The sequence below is a fragment of the Adiantum capillus-veneris genome, chromosome 29 (genome assembly GCF_014529385.1).
Source record: "Adiantum capillus-veneris isolate H3 chromosome 29, ASM1452938v2, whole genome shotgun sequence".
NCBI classification, from domain to species: domain Eukaryota; kingdom Viridiplantae; phylum Streptophyta; class Polypodiopsida; order Polypodiales; family Pteridaceae; genus Adiantum; species Adiantum capillus-veneris.
In genome coordinates this window covers 56,604,564-56,625,722 of record NC_140959.1, presented here as the reverse complement: position 1 = coordinate 56,625,722, position 21,159 = coordinate 56,604,564, and the positions used below count along the sequence as shown (strand labels likewise).

Genomic DNA, 21,159 nt, shown 5'->3' with positions numbered 1-21,159 from the left:
CTAACATAATCCGCCTCCATGTAACTCACAATAAATGCATCAGTATTCCCAAAGCATAAGCACTTATTGTGCTTCATTGTTTCTTAGTGCTTTCTACCACGATTTGCCACAAATCTGCTAACCACTCCCACTGCAAAAGCAATGTCCGATCTCGTGGCTACCATAGCGTACATAAGATTGCCGAATGCTGAAGAATATGGCACCTTGGCCATTTTCGCTTGCTCAGCATCAGATTTGGGAGCATCATTCTTGGTAAGTTTTACATATGCCTGCATTGGGGTACTCAATGTAGCTTTCCCCCCTGCATATTAAAACCTTGCAAGACCTTGTGGATATACGTTTCTTAAGATACCTCAAGTATTCCACGTTTCCTACCCCTCTTTATACGCACACCAAGAAAATGACTAGCATCGCCCAAATCCTTCATAGCAAACTATGTGCTAAGTTACTTTTTCGAAATGGCAAATTCATCTTTAGACTTCCTAGAAATAAGCATATCATCAACATAAAGTATCAAGATGATAAGTGAACCATCATTCAACTTCCTGGGTATACAAGCAATGATCTTCCTGGCTTCTTTCATACCCTTGGGACTAAATGTACTTGTCAAACTTCATGTACCATCGCCTTGAGCCTTGTTTTAGGCCATACAATGCCTTAAGCAATCTACAGACTAGTTCTACCCTTGTAGGCTTCTCATGTTTTACTTCAAACCCTCTAGTCTCTTCATGTAGGTATCCTCATCAAGATTCCCGTAAAGAAAAGTCGACTTCACGTCCATCTGGACAAGTTCCATGTTCCCAGTGGCTACTAGTCCAAGCATAAGATGCAGTGTAGTCATCTTGATCACTGGAGAAAAAATGTCATTCAAATCCACGCCTTTCGTTTACTTGAAACCCTTAGCAACCAATCTCGCCTTGTACTTCCGCTTGAAATCCTCTGCCGATTACTTCTTCTTCTCTTGCAGCTCTTTCAATTCCCAAGTTTCATTAAACACCACCGAGCTGTACTTAGATTGCATTGTCTGTTCCCATTTCACGCTATCTTCCATCTGAATAGCCTCTTGGTAGTAGGTAGGCTCTCCACAAGGAGTGACCAACAAATAGTCTAACCTTGGCTGAAAATGCTCAAGGGTACAAGATACACATATAGATCTCCTCACATCCTCGCTACTAGGCTCTACTCTCTCAAGAACATCACTAGCTCTGGAGCACTACTAGCGGTAGGTACATCGCTAGTAGACTGAGTTGTTTGCGTAACTGGACTCAAGGCTACGTCCTTGAATTTCACTTTTCGATACTCAACCTCTTTAGCATTTGACCTGTGCATCTTTGATTCATTAAAAATCACTTGTGAGTTGCGAATAACTCTCCGAGATTCCGAGTACCAAAGACGATAACCCATCTCTCCATCTGCACCATAGCCAAGGAAAATGCATGTCACGTGGGGTCCAACGTCTTCTAAGCTCTTTAGACACATGTGAGAATGACTCACATCCAAATACACGTAATGTGTCATAATTAGGTTTCTCGTCTGTCCATATCTTCTGCGGAAACTTGTAGTTCAACGGTGTAGTAGGGGACCTATTGATTATATGGACCGCTGTCATGACAGTCTCTCCCTAAAACTCTTGAGGTAAATTTATCATAGATAGCATGGAAGTGACCCTCTTCTAAATAGTCCTATTCATGCGCTCAACAACTCCATTCTAAGCAAGGTGTACGGTGTTGTAAATTGCCTTCTAATGTCTCGTTTGTTACAAATGTCCTTAAACTTTGTGTAGTCGTATTCTCCCCCGTACTTAGTGCACAAAGCCTTCAACTTCTTGACTGACTGGTTCTCAACCATAGCTAGGAACTTCTCGAAGACACTAAAGACTTCGTCTTTTCTCCCCAAGAGGTAGACCCACACCTTGCGAGTAGAGTCATCTATGAAAGTCAAGAAATGTAATGCCCCCCCTAGAGACTTATGTGGCATAGGTCCACATAGATCACCATGAATCAAATCTAGAGAATTTCCTAACTTCCTATCCAATGACAATGAGGTAAGCCTAGTTTGTTTCACGTATATGCAATGCTCACATAAACTAAAAATCAGAATAGTTTGACACAGGGATATAGCCAAAACGTTGTAACTGCTTCATTCTCTTCTAATTCATATGACCAAGCTGGCTATGCCACAACTCAGTAGAAGGCAGCTTGGCTACATGGATAGAATTCTTTTTTACAAAAGAGACATACAAGGAGTATAACGAGGTGGACTTTTGGCGTTTGAGCATGACCAAGTTATCTTTTAAAATTATCCACGAACCATTGCCAAACACTGTAGTGTATCCAAGATCATCAGCTCTCCTACTAAAACCAAGCCCTTAGTTAGCTTTGGCACATGTATAACACCTCGCAGCATGGGACTCAATACCGTTGCACATACACAACTTCACATCTCCAATGCCACATATCTAAAGCTAATGAGAATCACCCAGTTTAATTGAGCTATGTGTAGAAGCATAACTAGAGAACCACTCCTTGTGAGGAGTAACATGAAAACTGACACCTGAGTTAATAATCCAATTCTACCCACCATAACATTCGTCAAGAGAGATAACGCCTCTCGACTCAAATCACAAGTGAAGACTAGTACATATGACGACTGCAGCACGTCACGAATAACATCAGCGTGTGGAGACTTAACGACATTGAACTCCTCTATCTTCACAATGCTCTTAGGAGGTGCAGAGCTAACGACAATGGCTTTACCCTTCCCTCTTTCCAACAAACGGCAATCCTTTTTCATGTGTCCTTTCTTGTGATTCAATGTTACTCGTGTCACGTCTACGGCTTTTGCTACGTGTATTCTTGCGAAACTAAGAACGACCGCGATTGCGACTACGAACTCTCTGCCTTTGATTGTTCCTCTGGCTACTTCCACTAGCCATATATGCATCACCATGTCCAAGAGTGTCAAGAGAATGACACTGAATCTCTTCCATAAGCAAAGCACTAGTAACATCACTGAAAACAAGCTTGCCTTAAGGGACGGAGTTACTAATGGTAGTGTTAAATGTATCCCATGATGCAGGCAAAGAATATAGCAAGACAATGGCTTTCATTTTATCATCCAAATTAAGCCACTTTGATGTCAACTGAGTAAACACATTGTTAAACTCGTTCAAGAGTGTGTACTTATGTGATTTGTGGACTGTTGACTTTTCCTTAGGAACTGATTATGTGTCTTACCTTCTCATAAAGCACCAATTTTGCATGACACAAATGATGCATTAATGGGTAATCATCGCCATATAAAAGCTACATTGGAAAATAATAAACGACTCTTTTATTAGCCAAAGAGCCGTAAGGATGCGTATAATTATGTGACAAAATTTGATGTACGTCAAAAAGTTCCCCATGGTAAGCAACAAGGTCTTTTGATGCCTTTGCCTTTTCTGGAGAGACCGTTTGAGGACATAAATATGGATTTTGTGACTAATTTTTCACTTTTCTCTTCGACATGGAACATGCAATGTCTGACTATAGTTTATCATTGTAGTACATTGTGCATGTTAATCCCTTGCAAGGCCAATGTGACTGCACAAGATGTTGCACCTTTATTCGTAAAGCATTAGCATCCATTATGTGGTCTATCCAAGTTGATAGTGTTTGATTGTGATACTAAGTTCACATCACATTTTTGGCATACACTATTTAAAAATTTTAGCACATAGTTGAATTTCTCATCAGTATTTCATCCACACTCTGACACACAAGCTGATAAGAAATTCAAATATAGGCTCTAATTTTCATTACAATAAATAGCCATTTGATGTTCTAAAAGCTTATATTTATGATAAACATTCTAAGTGAAAAGTTTTTGCTTAAAAACTTTTAGTTGAGGCTATATAAATGATACACACTCTAGTGCAATTAGTCCTATACTTACGCGGAGTTTTTGGTCAACCTTTCCAACCTCACTTGACTAGGTCGATATCAAAATTGCATGATACTAATCTCATTAGTCAGACCTATACAGAGGTTCCTGAGAGTGTTAAGCTTTGGTCTAGCAAGGCTAAAGAGTCATACTCTAGGCATGCTAACAAGCATCGTCATGCTGTCTCCTTTGAGGAGGGCGATTGGGTGTATTTGAGGATCTTGAAGCAATATCTAAAGCAAGTTAGTAAGAAGTCTCTTAGATTTAGTCTGGCTAGCCAATCGTGGCTTGTGGCGTCCTATTTTCTCCCTTTTCTGTCAAATTTATGGGTTGTGGAGTTTTGTTCTATAGGTCGGGCAAATCTTCTCAACCCCCCGGGAGGGGGGGGTGCGCATTTTGGTATCTTGTATCAGAGTTGCAAACTTCAAAGCCTTGTACTCTCTTGTCATAGCAAAGTTGTGCTCGAGAGGGCTTGTCCACACATACTCTCTCTCTCTCTCTCTCTCTCTCTCTCTCTCTCTCTCTCTCTCTCTCTCTCTCTCTCGGGCGCGCGCATATGTTCCTACGTCACCACACCTTCCGCTGCACTTTGACATGGTATCAAAGTGTAGGCTTCATAATGCCTAGTTGATCCCAAGCATGAGGAGACCATAGTAACAAGAGACACCCTTGACAACCTCTGTCTTCCACGTCTACTTTTCTTTGCCTCTCTTCTTCCGGATCACTTTGACTCTAATCTCACTTTGCCAGAACTAACCGCCATAGAAGGCTACTTATCGGAAGGGCACCACGTGTCAACTGAAAAGAACAGAATCAAAACAGACTTTAGCATTTCAAACGCAATTGAACACCCACCCAAAGAGAGCGAAGAAGGAGAAGAAGAAGAAGAAGAAGAGAGTTTTAACGTCGTAGGAAACTATCCTAAGAGATCTTAAAGATCTAGCCGATGAGGAGTTGAGAGAGAGAGAGAGAGAGAGAGAGAGAGAGAGAGAGAAGATCCATATAGTAGACACAGAGTAATACAGGAAAACAGACTATTAGATGCATCAGAGATCCATCTAATTTATGTTTATGATTTTTATATGTTGGGAAGAGTACAGGTATTTTTAGAGAGTTGGACAATAACCAAGTTTTGATAATTCATCATTTAAAAGTGTAGACGTTCTAAGAGGAGAAGTATCAAGTTTAAAAAAATCAACACCATTGAGTCTGGAAAAGGCAGAATCAAAGCGAGTTTTTTACAGATAAAGGAAGCCGTGTTAGACGCTTAATCGAGGCCTACAATGAACCAAATCTCCTTAATATCAGAGATAGAAGTCTTCATACTGGGAGTCAACCAAGTAGTCCCAATACTTAGCCACTCATGCGGCATAAGACTGATCTTCTTCCATAACACTTCTTTAAGTGTAGAGGTAAGTAGAAAGTGAACATCACACTCCAGTTGGAGTTTTAAGGCCAAGTCGGCCAAGCATTCGAGTAGAGCCATGAAGGCAAGCTGAGGAATTAGTCGAAAAGGAGGAATATGATTTAAACCTTTACTTAAGAGGCTCCTCACAAGTGTATCAGGTATGATTTCTAAGTTAGAAGTACAAACATGTAAGCGTAAGTTAATAAAGGATTTACAAAACTTAAGATATAGGTGACAAACACAGACAGGAACCTCTTCATTGTGGAGGAAATCATTAGAATAAATAAGATTTTTGATAGACGACAAGCATTTCCATCCAAACATCACATCTTTTAGCAACAGATTTGATCCAAAAACATGTCTAAAGCATTCATTAGAAATAGATTGGGTAGTAAAAAATTCCAAAATCTTGCTAGTAAACAAGCAGTGTGTAAATATTCTATTACATGCTTCTTTGTTCGGAGGGAGGTAAAGTTTGCCATAGGCGTTCCTTTGTACCTGCGCATCACATATCCAAAAGGTAGGTTTCTGCCACGGCCTCTTGTATAACTTCTAGTCCTCCCTCTACCAAATACAGAATCACTAGAGGAGGGAGTCAAGAAAGAGATGGAAGAAACCGACGAGGAGACAAGTGTGTTGGGACGTTTAGATACTTGAGTATCATCATCAACAATATTAGGCTTGATTTGCTCAACCATACCTTTGATTCCTTTATAACCTCCTTAAGTGGTTAACAGAGTGCCACAACCTTCAGAACCCAGTTGTTGGAGGGTGTTGCACATAATAGATCTGTAATGTATAAAGGCGATTTCAGCTAAGACCAAATCCCTAGCTTGTCCACTAAGCAAAGAACAGAAGAGGGAAAGATGAAGCTCTTCGGCTTTGTCAAGAAAGATACTTGGAAGATTGTTGAGGGCGTACCAAATAGCATAGTCAAACCAAATGATGCTAAACTCACAAGCAGCTTTAAGATCTAGAAATCTACATGCACACTTAAGGTAAGGTCTGAACACATTCCACATTGTTTTAGTGTAATAATCAACATTATTTTTATTAAAAGTTATTATACCCTTGGTTCTTACATATAAACCTGTATTAGATCCGCATTTTTTGTCGTCAAGGAAATTCGTGTACAAAGGAGCTTTAATCAGATCTCCTTTATCCAAGAGCTGTGAATCTTAAGCTTACATTTTTCAATTGTGGCAAGTGCCAAGTTGGCAAGGAAGACCCAAGTTTCCATAGAAATGGGAGCAAGAAACCCTTTATTCGGGAACAACCAAAGTCTGTGCTCTACATCTAAGGATTCTACTTCAATCTGTCGTGATGGTAAAAAAAGAAAGGCCCTAGAGACTCTCAGCACCATATCTAAAAGGAAAACCTCACTGAGTGAACAAAGGTCCTTTTGAAATTCTTTTACAGCTTCCAATGCCGCAACATCTCTACAAAAGAGGCTGTTAAGAGGAGCAACTATTGGAGTAGAGGGAGGGAGCAGTAACAAAGTCGGAACTTAGTCCACAAAGTATTCTGAGAAGATTGGATAATTCAAAGCCTTTAAAAGAGAAGGAAGCTAAATCTTGATTATGGGCTTTGAAAAAACTAGCCAAATTAGAAGTAAATTCTAATAGCAGGTTGATGCCCTCAGTTTTATTCTTAACGAGGAGAGCGAGAACTTTCACCCATTGGTCAAAGGAAATGAGTTGAACAAGAGATACACTAGTATCTTTTGAAGCATCAAAAATTAATGTTGAAGCTTCGCTATCTTGGATACATTTTAACACAAGTAAAGAAGTAAAGGACAGGGGTTCCATAAGTAGGATAAGACCTTGAGAATGGGAGATAATCTGCAAAGGTTTCATCAACAAAAGTTAGATTAACACATTTTGGACGAGCAGAGTAGACTCATAGAGTTTATACAGAATGTAACTTCTATTTAAGTTTTACAACCCTACAAAGATAAGCCATATTCCTAAGTGAGATATTAAGAAAAACACTTTCTAATTCTCTAGCAAGTCGTAATTTCTCCGAAATCAGAGCTCTTTTTATTGGGCTAGAGCAGACCTTCATTCTTGCTGTGAGTTTTCGAGTACCATGGTGGACATAAATTTATAAAATAGTGAAATGACAAGGTAAAAAAGACGTTAGAAAGAGAGTAGGAGAAAAGTTAGAATAATATGGTAGTACTAGCATCCTTTCACCAGTCAGGTCAAAGGGGACCAATGTGACTGTGTGATAGCACACGTACCTATTATAATATAATAAATTATATTGTAACAGACGCTAAGAACTAGAACTAATATCTGAAAGAGAAAAACAAGTCAATCTCTCTTTTACGTTTATTGTGTCTGTGTGTAGCAGTTATAAATAGATACATAAACGCAAACGAATACTACCTGTTTACAGACCAATAATTCTAAACAAATACAATGGATTCGTACAATAATTTATTTGTTGTTGAGAATAAATTTATACAAAGCAATAAAGAAAACAAAGTATAACATGAGAGAAAGTAATTCCTAAGTCTGGAGGAATGCTGCTTCAAGGTAAAAGATAAGCTTCGTGTCCACAACCACATAGAACAGTATGTTTTTATCAAAGAAGGTAGCCTTCACCTGCACCCATAGTAAACAAAAAAACGCTCGGTTAACAATTGTTACTGTGTACACGTAATGCATAGGTATCCCACTTGTTATCCATGTCACAATTAGTAAAACAACAGTTCTCAACGTGTTTTTTTTTTTGAGAAAAAGAATAATAGTTTTTTATTTTTTAAAAATATATATTATATATAACTCTTATTTATAAATCTTGCTTTTTTAAGCTAAGTTCTTACTATAAGATAGTCCTTAGTTTTTAGCAAATCTTTCATAGAGATTAAAATTCCCATAATAAATGCTACCATTTATCAAAACAGTTCCAAATTTTTCAAAACCTCCATTGCCTTTTAAAGTGTTTAGAAAGATCATTTCAATCAAAACTATGTTTGAATATTTCTAAATTAGTTTTTAAACAGATCGGAGAGTTTTTTTACCCCATAGGAACAAGCACAAGTTAATTCGAAACATACACCCTATAATAGACATCAGTTTCTAACACCTATTTTATTTCATAAAAACCTCATAAAGTGATAGAGGAAAGCGGGTTACACATGAACAAAGTCAGACGCAGATTTTCTTTAATCACAAAGCCTAAAGGCCTCTGTAACATTTTAGAGATAGCAAAGTCATAACCTATCTGATTTTTTCAAAAGAACATTCTATGGTGATGTTTTTAATAAGAAACCACACAGTAAGGTACAATACTCCGATAACCATAAGAACGACCAGAGGAGTCCCAACCCATATATTTGGATTTTTTTGAAATTTATCCCTACTTGAGTTAAGAACAGATTTAATCATTTCAAATGACATCATCATTTATAACTGTATCTCTTTATATGTCATGGCCGACATATTTTTTTACCAAGCTGACACGCGAGTACAGACCGAGGCAGCGGAATGGAGGAGGAGGGGACAGGCGCCACGATGCACGCTGCAAGGCAAGGTCGAAGCTAGGGGGAAGAAGGACAGCGATGGTGAGGGGGGAACGCACAGCAGCAACGAGCCAAAGAAGATGAAACTTGATATCTCCAACTAGGGATTAGATATGTAAAATGGGTTTATGGCATAATGGGTACTTTGTACCTTGAGAGTTGGCCTTTGGTCTATGCTTTTGTTGGTCTCTGGCTTTTTAGCTGTACTTTTTCTAATCTCTAGCTATTACTGTTTTGGTTTTAGCTTAATGCTTCTCTTGGCTTAGACTTGCCCGGTTGGTCCGGTTGTGATTCAAAGTATACTACTGTGGCCTACACTATCAAAAGATACTTTATAATTCTTATGCTTTTTCGGTTTCCATACCAAGAAGAATAAATCTGCTGCTTCGTTTTAATATCTAATAACAAATAATGGAATTGGTATTGATATTATTCTGTGTTTAAGAGGGAATAATACAAGAATATGTTAGTAGCTTTGTAAAAAGATATGTGAGCCATAATATATAAAGAGATACAGTTGTAAATGATCATGTCATTTGAGATTATTAAATCTGTTCTTAACTCAAATAAGGGTAAATTTCAAAAAAATCAAAACATATGGGTTGGGACTCCTCTGGTCGTTCTCCTGGTTATCGGAATTCTGTACCTTACCGTATCATTTTTCATTAAAGACATCACCATAGAATGTTCTTTTGAAAAAAATCAGATAGGTTATGGCTTTGCTTTCTCTAAAATGCTACAGAGGCCTTTAGGCTCTGTGATTGAAATAAAAGCTGGGTCTGACTTTGTTTATGTGTAACCGGCTTTCCTCTATCACTGCAGAAGGTTTTCTGAAATAGAATAGTTGTTAAAAACCGATGCCTACTATAGGGTGTATGTTTCGAGCTAACTTGTGCTTGCTCGTATAGGGTAAAAAACTCTCCGATTTGTTTAAAGACTCATTTAAAAATATTTAAACATAGTTTTGATTGAGATAATCTCTTTAAACACTTTAAAGGCAACCGAATGTTGTGAAAAATCTTGAACTGTTTTTATAAATGGTAGCACATATTATGGGAATCTCACTCTCTATGAAAGATTTGTTCAAAACCAATGACTATCTTATAGTAAGAACTTAGCTTAAAAAAACAAGATTTATAAATAGAAGTTATATATTTTTTTAAAAAAATTTAAAAAAAACTCTTATTCTTTTTCTATAATAAAAAAATACACGTTGAAAAATGTTTTTTTCATTGTACATGGATAACAATTGGGAAACCCATACATCACTTGTACACAGTAACAATTGCTAACCGAACGTTTCCTTGTTTACTATGGATGTAGGTGAGGAGTACCTTCTTTGATAAAAACATACTGTTCTATGTGGTTGTGGACATGAGGCTTATCTTTTACTTTGAAGCAGCATCACTCGAAACTTAAGGATTACTTTCTCTCATGTTATACTTTGTTTTCTTCACTGCTTTATACAAAATTTATTCTCAACAACAAATAAATTATTATACAAATCCATTATATTTGTTTAGAATTATTGGTTTGTGTACAAGTAGTGTTCGTTTGCGTTTATGTATCTATTTATAGCTGTTACATACACGCACAATAAACGCAAAAGAGAGATTGTAGTTCTAGTTCTTAGCGCATGTTACAATATAATTTATTATATTCTAATAGACACGAGTGCTATCACACAGTCATAGTGGTCCCCTTTGACCTGACTCATGAAAAGATGCTAGCACTACCATAATAGTTTAACTTTTCTCGTACTCTCTTTCTAACGTTCTTTTTACCTTGTATCTCACTATTTTATAAATTTATGTCCACCAGGATACTCGAAAACTCACAACAAGAATGAAAGTTTGCTCAGACCCAGTAAAAAGAGCTCTGATTTCGGAGAAATTACGACTTGCTAGAAAATTAGAAAGTGTCTTTCCTAATATCTCACTTAAGATTAGGCCCTATCTTTGTAGAGCTGTAAAACTCAAATAGAAGTTACATTCTGTATAAACTCTATGAGTCTACTCTGCTCGTCCAAGATGTGTTAATTTAACTTTTGTTAATGAAATCTTTGCAGATTATCTTCCATTCCTAAGATCTTACCCTATCTATGGAATCTCTCTCCTTTACTTCTCTACTTGTGTTAAAATATGTCCAAGATAACGAAGCTTCAACATTAATTTTTGATGCCTCAAAAGATATTAGTGTGTCTTTTGTCCAACTTATTTCCTTTGACCCATGGGTGAAAGTTCTCGCTCTCCTCGTTAAGAATAAAACTGAGGGTATCAACCTGCTATTGGAATTTACTTCTAATTTGGCTAATCTTTCCAAAGCATAATCAAGATTTAGCTTCCTTCTCTTAATGCTCTGAATTATCCAATCTTTTCAGAAAATTTTACGAACTAAGTCTCAACTTTGTTACTGCTTCCTCTACTCCAATAGTCCCTCCTCCTAACAACCTCTTTTGTAAAGATGCTGCGGCATTAGAAGCTGTAAAAGAATTTCAAAAGGACTTTTGTTCACTCACTGAAGCTTCCTTTTTTGATATGGTTCCGAAAGTCTCTAGGGCCTTTCCTTTTTTACCATCACGACAGATTGAAGTAGAATCCTTGGTGTAGAGCACATACTTTGGTTATTCCCGAATAAAGGGTTTCTTACTCCCGTTTCTATGGAAACTTAGGTCTTCCTTGCCAACTTGGCACCTACCACAATTGAAGAATACAAGCTTAAGGTTCTTAAAGGGATACGGCTCCTGGATAAAGGAGATCTGATTAAAACTCCTTTCAACATGAATTTCCTTGACAACAAAAAATGCGGATCTAATACGGGTTTATATGTAAGAACCAAGGGTGTGATGACCTTTAGTAAAAATAATGTTGATTACTACACTAAAACAGTGTGGAATGTGTTCAGACCTTACCTTAAGTGTGCATGCAGATTTCTAGATCCTAAAGTTGCTTGTGAGTCTAGCATCATTTGGTTTGACCATGCTATTTGATACGCCCTCAACAATCTTTTAAATATCTTTCCTGACAAAGCTGAAGAGTTTCATCTTATCCTCTTCTGTTCTTGGCTTGGTGGAAAAGCTAGGAATCTAGTCTTAGCTCAAATCGCCTTTATACATTACAGATTTATTATGTGCGACACCCTCCAAGAGCTGGGTTCTGAAGGTTATGGTACTCTGTTAACCACTTATGGAGGTTACAAAGGAATCAAAGGTATGGTTGGACAATTCAAGCTTAATAATGATGATGATGATACTCAAGTATCCAAACGTCCCAACACACTTGTCTCCCCGTCGGCTTCTCACACTTTTTTCTTGACTCCCTCTTCTAGTGTTTCTGTATTTGGTAGAGGGAGGGCTAGAAGTTATACAAGAGGCCGTGGCAAAAACCTATCTTTTGGATATGTGATGTGCAGGTACAAAGAAACGCTTGTGGGACAGACTTTACCTCCCTCCGAAGAAAGAAGCATGTAATTGAATATTTACACATTGCTTGTTTACTAGCAAGATTTTGAAATTTTTTAATGTCCAATCTATTTTTAATGAATGCTTTAGACATGTTTTTGAACCAAATTTGTTGCTAAAAGATGTGATGTTTGGATGGAAATACTTGCTGTCTATCAAAATCTTATTTATTCTAATGATTTCCTCCACAATGAAGAGGTTCTTGTCTGTGTTTGTCACCTATATCCTAAGTTTTGTAAATCCTTTACTAGCTTAAGCTTACATGTTTATACTTCTAACTTTGAAATCATACCTAATACACTTGTGAGGAGCCTCTTAAGTAAAGTATTGAATCGTATTCCTCCTTTTCCACTAAATCTTCAGCTTGCCTTCATGGCTCTACTCGAATGCCTGACAGACTTGGCTTTAAAACTCTAACTGGAGTGTGATGTTCACTTTCTACTTACCTCTACACTTAAAAGAAATTTCTGAAAAAGATCAGTCTTATGCCGCATGAGTGGCTAAGTATTGAGACTACTTGGCTGACTCCCAGTATTAAGACTTCCTAGGTGGCCTTGTTGGGGTCTTGCTGAGAAGGTGCCTGTCAGACGCTGGGTCTCTGCTGCCTCTTCTGCCAGAAAGTGCTAGCGCTAGCTTTTCTTATATACTGACTTGCAAAATTACCCTACCCAGTTTCCCAACAAAGTCACTTATTAATAATAAGTAAAAAATTGCTAAAATAGGAAAAATAGGTCTGTGTACTGTAAAAATGCTCCTTATGGGTTCTGATTGTAATCTAATGATCATGTTGTGTGCAGCCAGAGGATATGCATCTACTCTAAGTGCATGTACATGCACGGTTTGCAAACAAACTCACAAAAGTGCCAGAACAATTCCAAAGCTAACTGAACTGAACCCATGTCATGAAGTAGCTTGTCCGCGTATACAGAGGGTTCGATGTGCACGTGACATCCCCTCTTTTTTAAAGTGAGGTTCTAGTACCGAACTGTATGGCGTCGAGGGAGATTGCCAACAGCGTCTGGAATCCTGGAAAGACTCTTCGCCAGCCCACTCTGATGCGTGGGTCATGCGATACTTGAACTTTATAAAGGTCTGCAATCCTTGCTTCTTTGGGCCGCGCCGAAAACGACACAAAGTCATCTGTGGCTCCTTCAATGCTTCAACTTTGTCTATAGTCATGCGTCTACCTTCTTCAAGAATCTCCAAGGATGAAAATTTATGAAATCACTTCCAACACAAAACATGAACATACCCATTCCATGTAAATAAAGTGACTGAAAAAATTATAGTCTTCTTTAAAGACTGTGCATGCAATGTAGATGAACATATAGACGGAGAGCCAAACCGTTCATCAGACACACGCAAACAATGGAATCCAAACTTGTCTTTCTGAGCTAAATCTATCAACGGTGGCAATTCACAATGAAAATGCCGATGCTTGATGCTCAACCCTTCTTGTGCTCTTTCGAATACTATGTCATGCCAAGGAAGAGACATGGAATGTGAATTCCTTGATTGCAAACATTTCATCTTTTCATGAGAAATCCGCATACATCCGTGCTCATTCATGAGTGAATCGTGTTCATCGTATAATATAGCATGCCTATGAAAAGGGATCACATAAAGACGATGACTAAAATACAGGAAACCATCACGAATGAAACACTCGAACAATGCGTACTGACTAATCATGCGCATACACAATACTTCCTGTGGAGGTTCCTTAGATCTCGACTCGAGAGCCAAGATCGGTTCTTCGTAATTGATCAAATCTGCAATGAGGTTAGCTTCACTAGAACAAGCATCAACTAAACCATCATCCTTGTGAACAATCACATCTTTATCTTGCAAATCATCATGCTTGTGAATAATCACATCTATATCATGCAAATCATGTCTGTCATGCTTTGAAGAAGACAAGACTGAGAGAGTCTCCTTCTCCTGATTCTTTTCAATCTTCGCCTGCACATTAGAAATGAGAGATGAAGAAAGAACTTGGTCTCCACGAATGACAATGGGAGAGTCACTTTGAACGTATTTTTTCGGGAGTTATTCTCACCAAACCATCGAATGCCCAAAAGCATATCACATCCTGAAAGAGGAGAGACGACAGATTTTCTGCGGAAGGACGCTTATTGAATAGTGAACAAAACATCAAGGCACTCTTGCGTGATGAGAGAGTCCATACCGAGAGCAAAGCCCGACACCTCAAAAGGAGATGTCTTGCTAACCTCCAAGCGGGCTCTTTCGACAAGAGTCACTAATCACATCATGCATACTGCATGGGTCAAACAATATGACAAAACGTTGACCCTTCACATAACCATAACACTTAAAGTCTTAATGAGAGACTCATCAATGGAAGGATTGTGAGAAACTTGGGTCACACTCGTGTTCTCATTTATTACATTGAAAGAGGACATGGGTTCTGTGGGTTCTTTAAATTCATTAAATTCAAGCTTAAGACATGTTCTTTTTATGTGACCCTTGATGTGACATTAATAACATCGACCTTCCTTAGAATAAACGCTTTGTTCTTCTGACGTGATGTATCCTCCTAAAATTCCTTATTCTGTCTTTTCATCTGGAGTGAGCTTAGGTTTAGCAATTGTGTTAGCTTTACCCTTATATTCATTGTGAGTGTTCTTTTCTGAGAGACTAGAGGAAGATTGGTTAGAAGAGTTACCATTCTTTCCATTCTAAGGGTTCTGAGAAGTCTGAGAGATACTTTGAGAAGTCTTGTTCTCCTCCAGCTTTCCCTTATTGTGCTTCATCTCCTGTGCGAGAGCAATCGCTACGGCCTTGTTGAGATCTACGAGGTTGAGGATTTCAACATAAAACCTGATATAGTCGTCCACCCCGAAAATGAAAGCCTCGCATCCGATTTGCGTAATTGGGTGCCAAGCTACAAAACACGGTTAGAAAAAGACATAACTGGAGTACCATTCTGCTTAAGATTGCCCCAATCTTCTTTTAATCGCGCTAGGTACCGAGGTCACAAGAACCGCGCCTTGAGCTTGTCTTGGAAGTTGACCCAACTGAAAGACAAGGGCACGCCTACCTCGGCTTCCTCTAGGTGCGCGGCTAATTGCTCCTCTTGCCATGCTTGATACCAATTGATGGCATCACCGACAAGATACATGGTTGCTGTCAAAAACTCTGCTATTTCTTGTCTTCTTAGTTGTCGCAAAATAAGCATTAAATTGATACAACCAAGAGTGAATAACACTAGCATCCATCTTACTGTCATACTTACTGAACGTCAACTTCTCGGTGACGGGGTTGTTGGGGTCTGAATCTCGGCTTGCGCCACTTCATGAACCACCAACATCTTTTTCCGGCTCGGGTTTCGAGGTAAGGACCTATAGGACCAACTCTTGCATGCGTTGGTCTCTCTGAGCCTCACGCTCTAACTCCAAGGCCGCTCGTCTGTCTTCGGCCGCTACTCATTGGGCTTCGCGTGATTGCTCACGCTCAAGCTCAATAGCTACCTTTCTTTCTTCCGCCGCCAAGCTCACGCTCACGCTCCAAAGTTGCCCTTTGCTTCTCGGCCGCCAAGCGCACTTGCTCGCGCTCATGCTCCAAGTCGGCCTTTCTTTTTGCTTTTCTTTCTTTTTGTTCCTCGACCGCCAAGCGCGCTTGTTCACGCTCGCGATCCAAGGATGCCTGTCTTTCTTGGCGCTCCCGCTCCAAGGTAGTGCGTTGCACTTCTTGTTGTAACATCATGTCCATCATCATCTTGACCAAAGTCTCCATAGGAGTTAGTACAATCCTTGGCGCAGATGGGGAGGGGTGAGGGTCGGAAAAACCTCCTGGTGGGGAAAATTCTTCTTTGCCACGTCCATGCTCATCACCTCCATGCGAAGTATCCATTCCGCTTCGGGTGAGGACAATACACTGAAGTCTTGGGTTCTTAAGTTCACGAGGAACTTGGGTTCTTGTGGTTCTTGGTTCTTGAGGGTCTTGAGTTCTTGAAGTTCTTGAGGTTCTTCTTAAGCTTGCAATCTGTGTTAGAGAAGTATCTTCTCTTATCCAAGCTCTTCTCTTTCCCACGGGCGCACCCCTTGGCGGCCTTGAGCTCACACCAAGGTTGCTTTTTCCCACCTCACGTCGATTGGCCGGCCACTAAGTGCACGACCGTTCTCAATGAGTAAAAAGAAACACAAGGGGAGACTGGACAAGCCCTTCTTTCTTGGGTTTCTTGCCACTCTTCAAAAACACGATTAGGAATCAATGCACCCAAGTAGACTTGGGTTACGTGCGACCGCAACAAGCAAAAAAAATATGTGGTTCTTTCCTTGAGTGATATAGAACACTGCCAAAGCTCTGATACCAATGTAGGGGCAGCGGGAGTGAATGTTGAACTTTGCTCAAGATGAGTGCTCCGAACTGTGCTCAAGGGTTCCTTTTACTTACGAAAGAGAGAACCTTCCGTTCCTTTAGTGAGAGAGTGCAAATGATCACAAACAAAGTGGAAAATAACTGTGAATGAAGGTGCTGAGACTGAGAGATAGAGAGAAGAATACGACACCAAAATGTTGTCAAACCCTCCTCCAAAGGCCACACTCTCTATGGCGAGAGCGGTCTACTATTGATTGCACAAATCTCTATAATGCAACTGACTTGCCAACAATGTCGACGACGATGAGAACGACGATGAGACAGGCTGAAAAATGAAAACGCTAAGGGGCTGAAATCTGCAAATCTTGTATCTGCCGAATTCTAACTCTATGTCGGTGACGACGGCGATGACGACGATGCGACGACAACACGCTGAAAACGCAGATGCTGAAATCTGCGAATAGCGGGCTGAATCTGCAAACCCTTGCTGATCTGACCGTGCGGCGAGGATCTGCTGCGGGAAGGTGAGATCTGCGAGGTTCGGGGGCTGCGGTACGGAGTCTATACGCTGAAAACTGAAAACGCTGATACAGAAAGTGGGTTTGTCAACGGGAATCTGCAAAACACTAGGCTAAATTTCTGATGCAAAAATGCTAGGACTATGCTGAGGTCCTACTGCAAAAACGCTGGTGGATTTGTTGTCCTGTTGCAAAAACGCTAGGGAATCTGCTATGTATCTACTACCGGGCTGATCTGCAACTGCAAAACGCTTGGGCTGATCTTGATGAAAAACGCTAGCTATGTTGCTGCAGAAAATGCTAGGGCCATATGCTGCAAAAACGTTAGGTGGTCTTGTTGGGGTCTTGCTGAGAAGGTGCTTGTCAGACGCTGGATCTCTGCTGCCTCTTCTGCCAGAAAGTGCTAGCCCTAGCTTTTCTTATATACTGACTTGCAAAATTGCCTTACCCAGTTTCCCAACAAAGTCATTTATTAATAATAAGTGAAAAATGACTAAAATAGGGAAAATAGATCTGTGCACCGTAAAAATGCTCTTGATGGGTTCTGATTGTAATTTGATGATCATGTTGTGTGCAACTAGAGGATATGCATCTACTCTAAGTGCCTGGACATGCACGTCTGCACAGACTCACAAAAGTGTCAGAACACTTCCTAAGCTAACTGAACTGAACTCATGTCATGAAGAAGCTTGTCCACGTACACATAGGGTTAGATGTGCACGAGACATGCTGGAAAGTTGCAAGAGTGTTGTTCAATCCAAAAGGTAGAACCAAAAACTGATAATGTCCATACCATGTACGAAACACAATTTTTGGGACATCATGCAGGTGTATCTGTATTTAATGGTAATCGGACCAAAGATCGACTTTGGTGAAGTATGTGCACTCAAGAGTTGATCCGAGAGGTTGTCCATCCAAAACAACAAATAGCGGCTTGCAAGATAAGCTTAGAGGTGCCTAGCTATCTTCTCGTTCTCTATCGGAGCGAACCTATAAGGTTCCCAAGAATTGAGATGGCTACCCCACAAAAGCATTATCTTAGGAGCAAGAGTTGTCCACAACAATGGAAACATGCCAGATATGGTGGTCACAGAGGAAGGAATCCCTCACCACATGATACACTCTACATTGCTCGGGCTTTGTCGCAGAGGCTCCATCCTATCTCCAACTTCACATGCATGTTCCGTTTTTTGCCCGTGATCAAGAGTTTCTCATCTCTTCAAACTTGCCTGGCCCCTTTTTTACGGAGACTCGCAGAGTTCAAAGTGACCACCATTGACTCCTGATTGGCGAAATGGATGGCCTACTTAGACTTATGCATGGTAGGCTACGGGCTACGATATGGACTCAGCATAAGGTCCTATTTTATAGGACTGAGGCTTACAAAAATGAGCGTAAGGTCCTATTTATAGGACTCCTTAACCACCCTAACCATAGGGCCATGTTCACACTTAGCTAGACATAGCTCAGGTGCCCATCCTGATGTCGGGTCGCCACATAAACATACTCTCCCCTTGTGGCAATTCTCACCCATATAAAGCATTCTCTCCCCTCCCTAGCCACCACTATGGTGTGCTTGCAGTCTTGTCTCAATAGAAATGTGACTCCTCCCTACCCTCTAGTGTCCCCGACGTGAAGTGTACTCTCTTTGAATGCTGACTCCCAATGATATCCCTCCACATGGGGCAGCCCTCTCACCTAGCTGTGATATGTCCACGTGAGGAAGACAATGTCTCTGACTCCAAGAACCTCTTGAAAGTGCCTTGGATCTGACCATGTAGCATCATTGCAATTCCACATTGTCAGTGTATCATAGGCTGCATGTCCCTATGCGACCACCCTCCCATCAATCGCCATGTGACTGTTGCGGAATAATGTTTTCTTTCCTCTTGTCTTGCTTGTTTGATTTAGGCATGAGTTGTTTCCCTCTTTGTGCTTGTGCTCTTGTCAAATCATCATAAGGGTAAATGTTACCCCCTTCTACACCTCTAAGAGCCCCCCTCCTTTTCACAACTCCATGTCACTAAATTGTACGATCAATGGCCTTCCCTTGCTTGCATCCTTCCTCGCTTGCCATGCCATCGAGAAAGGGAGTGACCCTCCTTTATACCCAATAACTCAAATCTTGAGTTTCAAAGAGGAATCAAAGGAGAGTGTGTGTGATACAATCAATGGGCTGAAGCGGTATATTTTCAGGTGTCCAACTTCTGAGAAGCCATTAGAAGAACAATTGCTCTCTTGCTTCCTGGAGGAACTAAAGGACAAGACCTTATATATACACTTATTTGGTAAGCATCACTCCACACTTAAGGAATGCTATAGAGATTCTTTGCTCTATGCAGATAGTTGCAACTTGGACGGAGCTATGGACGTAGCTGACAACACTTCTGAAGCCTCTAGTGCCACTTCTCCAAATTCGGTTCAGAAGCTATAGTGGACCAAGTGTTTCGGAGGATATGGCAGGAAACCACGGGAGCAAGCTACTATATAAGGAATCAACCTTCATACCCACGGGCATATGTATGCGGAATTTGCGTAGGTAACCACCCCACGAGGAGTCTTCAAACAAGTACGAATATTTTTCAAGCTACTAATGGTAGGTTGTGGTGTAATGTACCACACAACTTCTTGGCATCCTCCTCTTGTGTACTCCTTTCTCCCATACCTATAACACATACTTTAAGGTGGCGCGCTTGTCACATCTTTTCTTCGTCCAATGTGACTTTGATCCACTCCCTATCCTCCTTGTGTGCCTCCTCTCTCACCACCTTCTTGACTTTGCGCCTTACCACGTTCAATTCCAACTTATTTACCTCCAATCCACCTTGACCTCTTCCTTCACCGCGTCACCCACCCTTTTTTGAGTTCAAGAATCAGTGAAGAGGCAATGGCCACAAAAACATTTCCTCTGGTTATGATTGGGAGACTAGAAGGGATCATTTTCTACCAGAAAAACTCCGGGTAGTAGGTGTGACACGATGAGCTCTGTTTTCATACTCTTCTTTTGTGAGAACTTCAAAAAGAACTCAAAAATTTTGGTTTCATCCCCAACTCGGAAAATTTACAATTACTTTATTAAAAAAACTATTATAATTGCAATATAGCTAATGCAAGCCAAAAGCACTGTGAGACTTACTTTTCCAAGGACTAAAATAGGTGGCATTTATGTGATGAGGTCTTCCATATATTAGCACTCCTGTAAAATCATCCAATATCATCTTACACTCAGAACGCCTAGTTATTGTTCTAAACAACAGGAAGGAAGACTCTCTCTCTCTCTCTCTCTCTCTCTCTCTCTCTCTCTCTCTCTCTCTCTCAGAGGAGCGTACCTGAGAAGCTCATCTTGCAATTTATTAAGGGGCGTTGATGGTAGGACAGGTACATTTGCCATTTGCCATTTCTCCAAAACCCCTTCGCGAGCATGGTGTCTAAACCCCCCGAGAACGCTGAGTCTCCCTCACCCGCCAAACTTCCCGAGTTCAAAAGCTCGCCTTTTCTTCTTCGCCGACGTAAGACCTTAGTAAACCTAGTGCCACGTGGCAAGTCAAATAATAGCAAACCTTTTTTTTTCTTCCCTGCTCCTTTCTTTTTCTTTTTCTTTTTTTAAAGTCACCCACACCTGCATGCCTCACGGGTTGAACCATAGTGGGTGCGGTTAGAGCCCCTCACCTTTACTCCCCTTGACAAACAAACCTTTTCTCTAGTAAGAGAGGCAGTAACTAAGAGCCGCGTCCAATTATGGAAAAGGAGAAGTTCTTTCCGAGTGTTTCGAAGCATTGTTGTTGCTTTGTAAGTACTTGCAAAAATTAGCACAATTGCGTGCTTCCTTCCCCCCACTCCCCCCGCTACAACCCAGTGCGACTCAACTTTAAGCAACATCTCATGTATGTGTAGGCCACTATGAGAGAGAGGTGACATTTGTTTTCCCATTTCTATGAAGAGGGACATTAAGTGGTGGGTCACATGCACTCTTATGTAG

At 40.3% G+C, this 21,159-nt stretch overlaps 1 long non-coding RNA gene across 1 annotated transcript in view; it reads right to left on the bottom strand.

Moving 5' to 3' along the window:
- The window catches only part of LOC147419238 (uncharacterized), a 49,235-nt gene extending 28,572 nt beyond the window's left edge, over positions 1 to 20,663 (bottom strand). Inside the window, exons 1-2 of the long non-coding RNA XR_015187146.1 lie at positions 20,510 to 20,663; positions 20,317 to 20,376 (exon numbers count right to left, since the gene is read on the bottom strand). This is a non-coding gene — a long non-coding RNA (uncharacterized LOC147419238). The remainder of the gene's footprint in view (positions 1 to 20,316; positions 20,377 to 20,509) is intronic.
- Positions 20,664 to 21,159: the final 496 nt, after the last annotated feature.